The sequence below is a fragment of the Cebus imitator genome, unplaced genomic scaffold (genome assembly GCF_001604975.1).
Source record: "Cebus imitator isolate Cc_AM_T3 unplaced genomic scaffold, Cebus_imitator-1.0 Scaffold254, whole genome shotgun sequence".
Lineage (NCBI taxonomy): Eukaryota > Metazoa > Chordata > Mammalia > Primates > Cebidae > Cebus > Cebus imitator.
The window spans coordinates 1,680,000-1,686,791 of NW_016107569.1; the positions used below are offsets into that span (position 1 = coordinate 1,680,000).

General features: G+C 54.2%; 1 protein-coding gene and 1 long non-coding RNA gene across 3 annotated transcripts in view; both read right to left on the reverse strand.

The window, feature by feature from the left end:
• The window catches only part of NCS1 (neuronal calcium sensor 1), a 63,956-nt gene that overhangs the window by 24,799 nt on the left and 32,365 nt on the right, over positions 1-6,792 (reverse strand). The window lies entirely within an intron of this gene.
• Positions 4,614-6,792, reverse strand: part of LOC119467023 — a 2,902-nt gene continuing 723 nt past the window's right edge. The window contains exon 2 of the long non-coding RNA XR_005195539.1: positions 4,614-4,870. This is a non-coding gene — a long non-coding RNA (uncharacterized LOC119467023). The remainder of the gene's footprint in view (positions 4,871-6,792) is intronic.

Genomic DNA, 6,792 nt, shown 5'->3' on the forward strand with positions numbered 1-6,792 from the left:
AAAAAAAAAAAAAAAAAGAAAAGAAAAAGAAAAAGGGGTTATATATATATGTATGTATTTTTAAGTTTAAGAAATTGAAAAAGAAGGACGCAGCCTTCAGGCCTGGCTTGATCCTACCCCCCTCTTGACCTGTGTGTGACCCGGGGCAGGTGAGGGTTCTCCTTGGAGTCTAGGTTTCTTCATCTGTGAGGTGGGAGCCAACCTCACACCTTCCTTCCAGGCCCTGAGTGTGCCTGGACAAATGAGCTGAGACTGTTAACACCACAGGACGTTCTGAGCACTGGCCACATCCCAAGCCCTGGCCTACGACTTCCCCCAACACCACAGCCAGCTGCCGGGCACAGCCCACACCCCGTTACCTCATCCCACGAACTGTGCCAGGAAGAAGGTTCCACCATACCCTCCCAAGTCCCCCACTCTAGCCCCACAGGAAGTCCTTCCCCGCCTTTTTTTTCTTCAAGACTGGGTCTCAGCCATGGCCCAGGCTGCAATGCAGAGGTGAGAGCTCAGCTCACTACAACCTCTGCTTCCCGGGTTCAAGCCATTCTCCTGCCTCGGCCTCCTGAGTACCTGGGACTACAGATGCCCACCACCATGCCCAGCTAAGTTTTATATTTTTAGTAGAGATGGGGTTTCAGCATGTTGGCCAGGCTGGTCCCAAACTCCTGATCTCGTGATCCACCTGCCTCGGCCTCCCAAAGGGCTGGGATGACACATGTGAGCCGCCACGCCTGGCCAGGAAGTCCTTCCTTTTTTTACTTGCCATCCAGTAACACAGGAAGTCCTTCCTAATACCCAGTCTCCTCGTACATGGGCACCAAGATCCCTCACTGCCCCTCCCACCCAGTAATTCAGCCCGAGATGTTTATACAGAAGCCACACCCCACACAACCTTGTTCATGAACAGGGTCTTAACTCTTTGGAGGTCAGAAACCCCTTTGGGGATTAGAGAAGGGCCATGATGCAGGCCTCAGAGGCAGGCCCAGGCTGTGAAGAGCCGAGCCTGCGGTCCCCAGCCACCGGAAGCCGGAGTTCCTGATGTGCCTGACTGCGTTTGGGAACCAGCTCATCAAGACAGGGTAGACATGAGAAAAGAAAATCCTAGATTCAACAACGGCATTCGCACGCTCCTTTAAAAGGGAAAGGGAGAAAAGAAATCTGCCATTTCATAAAAATCCTGAAACCTGACTGCCACTTTCAAAACACTTCCCACTCCCGTGCTGGGGGTCCTCCCCAAGACTCCCACCTTCTCTTCCCCCCACAGCACCAGGCTGGATGAATGCCCTTGTCCACCAGGAGACTCCAAGCACCTCACCTCCCTCAGTCCCTGATGCCCCCCCAGCAACTGGCACTGGCCTGGCACAGACTAGGTGCTCAGTAAAGACATACTGATGAATCAGTGAACAAAAGAACAAATGACTAAATGCCCCCAGGACACATGGCTCCAACTCCAGTTTGGCCTCTAGTTCTCTGAGGGCCTGACCAAGCCCCTGGACTTCTGGGCCTCAGTTTCCCAAAGCCCCAGTCCTCTAGGACTTCCTTGAATTCGCTACCCTCAGCTCCTGCTGAGAGGCCACCCTGCGTCTCCTGCCATGCAGACGATACTGCGGCAGCTGCTCTCTGCAATGCAAAAGGTGGGACAGAGATCGCTAGACGGATAAATCATGAAGCATAACCCCAGGTGCAATCAGCCAGGCGCAGCAGGGACGGGCACAGCAGCAGCCTCAGCAAATTATTCTCCCATTATCTCTTCAAACAACTCCCTCCAGTGGCACGCCCCTCACAGCACTCCCTGGAGACCCAGAAGAGGATCCCAAACAGCCACGAGATGACTCCTCTTCCTTTCTCTTCCCCACCCCACATAGCCTCTGGTTTTATGGGTTTCCCAGAGCAAGAAAGCAAGAAGCTGGCAGGTCTGAGCCCCAATATTCGGGACCATGGAGGCAGATCGAGCTGGACCCAGATTCCACACACACACACAGCTGTATGACCTGGGCCAGGGTCTCCACCCTTGTGAGCCTCAGTTTCTTCATCTGTAAAATGGGGCTGCTCCTCGGATTCTCAGCCTGGCACCATTCCATCAGCACAGTGCCTGCCCACAGGAAAGCCCCGTGTGTGTCACTGAGGGGCCACCTCCATACCCACTCTGCATGGGGCGGCCCAGAACCAACAGCTGGCCCTGTGGACATGAGTACAGCATTCCTCCCGCTTCCACCCACTACTTTTGTTATCATAGTGCTGGGATGTTTGGCCATTACAAAAGTAATAAAAGCCATTGCAGAGTCGGGCATGGTGGCTCAGGCCTGTAATCCCAGCACTCTGGGAGGCCAAGGTGGGCAGATTTCTTGAGGTCAGGAGTTCAAGACCAGCCTGGCCAACATGGTAAAACCCTATCTCTACTAAAAATAAAAAATTAGCTGGGCATGGTGGTGCACATCTGTAATCCCAGGTACTTAGGAGGTGGAGGCAGGAGGATTGCTTGAATCCAGGAGGCAGAGGTTGCAGTGACCCAAGATCACACCACTGCTCTCCAGCCTGGGTGACAGAGCAAGAATGTCTCAAAAAAAAGTTGCAGAAAATTTGGAAAATAGGACACATAATCCAGCAGAGGACCCCACACGTCACACCCACGTGCAGCTGCAGCCTGGGGCCACCCCATCTTTCTTCTCTGCCCACATTTTCCCATCATGGACTGCGGCCTGACGACGGTGTGTGACCCTGCTGCCTCCACTCAGGATGACATCCTTATCACTTTGCAGGTGATTACAAAGCTCACCATCACCTCCCTGGGCCTCGGGCGTGCCATCTCTTAGCAGCCCTCATTGTGGTTCCTGATCGCCTACGATGGTGAATCGGACTTGAGGAGTAGGAACTGAGATAATCAAGAGAACAACGGATGGGGGAGCCAGAGGTGCCGGGCTCCTGCAGACCCTGAAGCTGGCGGTGGACACCGATGCTGGCTCTGCCTCTCCAAGCCTCCAGCTTCCTGCCTCTGCCAAACATGGACAACTGCATCAGCAGCTCAGAACGGGGAGGCACCAAGGAGCTGGCCCCATGGGATGCCCAGTTCGGAGCCTGGTGCAGGGTGAGCATGCCCAGCCAGCCTGGCCTGGGCCTCCCATTGCTGTGCCCTGGCCTGTGCTCTCCTGGGGGCCTTGGGGACTGGGGACCCGACCAGCACTGGAGCGCGAGTTCTAGCCCAAGTTCTACTTCTACTGACTTTGTGGCCTAGAACAAATCACAGAATCACTTTAGACCCTGTATGGCAGCTGCTAAATGTCAGCACAAACCCAGGTGACCCTGGACTGTGCAGGGCAGACGGGGACCTCCTCTCTGAGCAGCTGACTGGGGGCAGAGGTGTGGCTACCGAGACCAAACGAGCCATGCTGAAACTGGAGGCGGCAGGAACAGCAAAGGGAACAGGAGGGATGGAGGCTCTGAGGCAGAATGAGCTCTGCATGGGTGAGGGACAGCAAGTGTGGCAGCGCACAGTGCCCCAGGGGAAACGGTGAGGTCAGGAGCTCAGGGAGGGGCCAGGCAAGGCGCTAAGGCTTTCTGCTAAGTGCAGTGGGAAGTCACAGAGGGCTGGTTCCATTTTCCAGAGCTCTAGCAGAGGCTGTGTGGAGCCAGCACAGCAGAGCCAGCGTACGCAGGCAGCAGCCCTGCGAGGCCGAGGCAGCGGTCCACTGCAAACCAGGGGCTCAGACCGCTGTGAGCAGGGGCAGGGATGAGAGGCAGGATCTGCCGTCTGGGGAAGGCGGGCTGGTCAGGCAGAGCTAGACACGAGCAAGGGAAGGAGAGGGCTCATAATATGTGTGTGGAGAAGAGGGGAGCTCCATACGTGTGATGAAGAAAGAGACACGGAAGCCATCAAAGCCGCTTCCGCAGCTGGAACTGCCCCGACGCTTCTCAGACGGGAGAGGAAAACTATACCCATTGGGGCCCACTGCTCCCTGAATGTCCCTCCCTCCCGCTGCCGCTCCCACCCGGGATGGCTGGGCCCTCCACTGCCCTCCCTGACAGCCTGGGCTCAGGAACCCCGAGTTTTCCCAAGAGAGGAGTAGGCATGGGCAGAGTCACTGGCTGTCAGGCATCTGAGAGTGGTTCAGAACAAGAACAGGGCCAGGCACGGTGACTGACGCCTGTAATCCCAGCACTTTGGGAGGCCGAGGCAGGTGGATCCCCTGAGGTCAGGAGTTTGAGACCAGCCTGGCCAACATGATGAAAGCCCATCTCTACTAAAATTACAAAAATTAGCCAGGCCTGGTGGTATGCGCCTGTAATCTGAACTACTCAGGAGGCTGAGGCAGGAGAATCACTGGAATCCGGGAGGCAGAGGTTACAGTGAGCTGAGATCGTGCCACTGCACTCCGGCCTGGGCAACAGAGCAAGACTCTATCTCAAAAAAGAAGAAAAAAAAAAAAGAACAAGCAGGAGCCATGGTGAGAATATGCCCTCTGAAAATGGGCCAGGGTGTTTGGGACGCAGGTGCTCATCTCATTTGCCTTCTGTGCAAAGGACAGAGGGGACGGTGAGCCCGGCGGACCTGGCCTGTGAGTAGGCGGGCTTGTGTTTCAGTCCCGGATTAACCAATGAGGTTTAGGACAATCAAGGAATAGCAAAGTGGTTTATTTTGTGTGGTGACAGCAGATCCGCTGGCTCCCAGAGCACAGAGCAACGCACTCTGTGATCTGTCATTGATGTCTGCCACGTGCACAGGATGGCAGAGTGTCACCGTCTAACCATCCCTGGTCTAGCGTTGTCTGGAGGGGATGGGACCATTCTAGAATACACCAGTGAGATGGGTGGAGGGCTGACCCAGGAGAGCCAGAGAAAAGACTGGTTCAGCTGTCTCCTAGCCTTGAAGGTACTGCCAAAGTGACCACAGGATATTTACTTGAGACAGAACTTTTCTCAAAATGTCACCTATTTTCTTTTCTTTTCTTTTTTTTTTTTTTTTTTTTTTTTTTTTTTTTTTTTTTTTTTTTTTTTTGAGACAGGGTGTCACTCTGTCACTCAAGCTGGACTACAGTGGCCCAATCATGGCTCACTGCAGCCTTGATCTCTGGGGCCCAAGAGATCTTCCCACCTCAGCCAAGTAGCTAGGACCACAGGCCTGTGCCCAAGCTGGTTTCAAACTCCTGGGCTCACGTGAGCTTCCTGCCGTGGCCTCCCAAAGTGCTGGCATTACACGTGTGGGCAACCATGCCTGGCCTGTTTTTGTTTTTTTTGAGACAAGGTCTATTGCCTGAGGTGGAACCATCATAGCTCACAGCAGCCTCAACCTCCTGGGCTCAAGCCAGTCTCCCACCTCGGTCTCCTGATAGCTGGGTCTATAGGTGCATGCCTAAAGCAGGCTGATTTTTTCTTTATAAGCTCTTTAGGGGAAGTGCCCCCACAGTGAGGAGTGAGGACAGGGTGTCACACAATCAAGGGTGCCTGTTTTGCTTCGGGGGCCTCCACACCGCCCCCTCGGGCCAGCCTCCTTGGCTCCCTGCCACTCCTCAGACTCGCCAGGCCCCGCTCCCAGCCTGGTCCTTGCTGTTTGCTATGCCTGGGTGGATACGACCCAGGTTCCACCAGAGTCCTTATTGTCTAGGTTGTAGCTCAAATGTCAGCCGCACCTGACCTCTTCATCCTAACGATGCCCCCACCTCTTCGCGTTTGAATCTGCGTACATATTTCCCAGCCCGCAGTGACCCCGCTTTGGACTCATGTGTATGTCGGGGCCTGGGGTTTTGTCCAGTTCGCAGTGTGTCCTAGGGTGGGACCGGGGCCTGGCGCAGACAGTACGCTCTATTGATGCTTGATGAGCAAACCAAAGTCACTCACTCCCCGGGCCTCAGTTTCCTCACCCGCCTAATGCGGAGAAGTCCTCAATCTCAGGGCTGCTCGGTGGTTTGCACTGATGACATCAGGACCGTGATTATTACGGTATTGACGCCAGCAGAGAGCACGTTTCTTAGGCTCCATTCCAAATGTCTTATGTGAATTAGCACATTTATTCTTCACACTACTCCTAGAACGTTTCTCTATTATCACCCTCCCTTTCCAGAGGGGGAAACTGAGGTCCTAAGAAGTCTAGTCATTTGTCTAAGGTCACACAGCCAGGAAGTGGGCAGTTCAGAATTCAAGCCCGGAGCTGGGTTCTGCGGCTCGCACCTGTGGTCTCAGCTACTCGGGAGGCTGAGTCAGGAGGATCACTGGAGCCCAGGAGGTCGAGGCTGCAGTGAGCTTTGATAGCACCAGCACACTCCAGCCTGGGTGACAAGGCAACACCCTGTCTCTGAAAAAATAATATTAATAATAATTTAAGTATGTGTCATCTCAGCACTTAGGGAGGCTGAGCAGAGCAGATCACTTGGAGTTCGAGGCCAGCCCGGCTAACACGGTAAAACCCCGTCTCTACTAAAAAAACACAAAAGTATTAGCCAGGCACGGTGGCGGGCGCCTGTAATCCCAACAACTTGGGAGGCTGAGGCAGGAGATTCGCTTGAACCTGGGAGGCAGAGGTTGCGGTGAGCTGGGATTGCACCATGACACTCCAGCCTGAGCGACAGAGTGACACTCTGTCTCAAAAAACAATTTTTTTTTATTTTAATTAAAAAATTAAAGGATTTAGCCGGGCGCGGTGGCTCAAGCCTGTAATCCCAGCACTTTGGGAGGCCGAGGCGGGTGGATCACAAGGTCAAGAGATCGAGACCATCCTGGTCAACATGGTGAAACCCCGTCTCTACTAAAGCTACAAAAAATTAGCTGGGCATGGTGGTGCGTGCCTGTAATCCCAGCTAC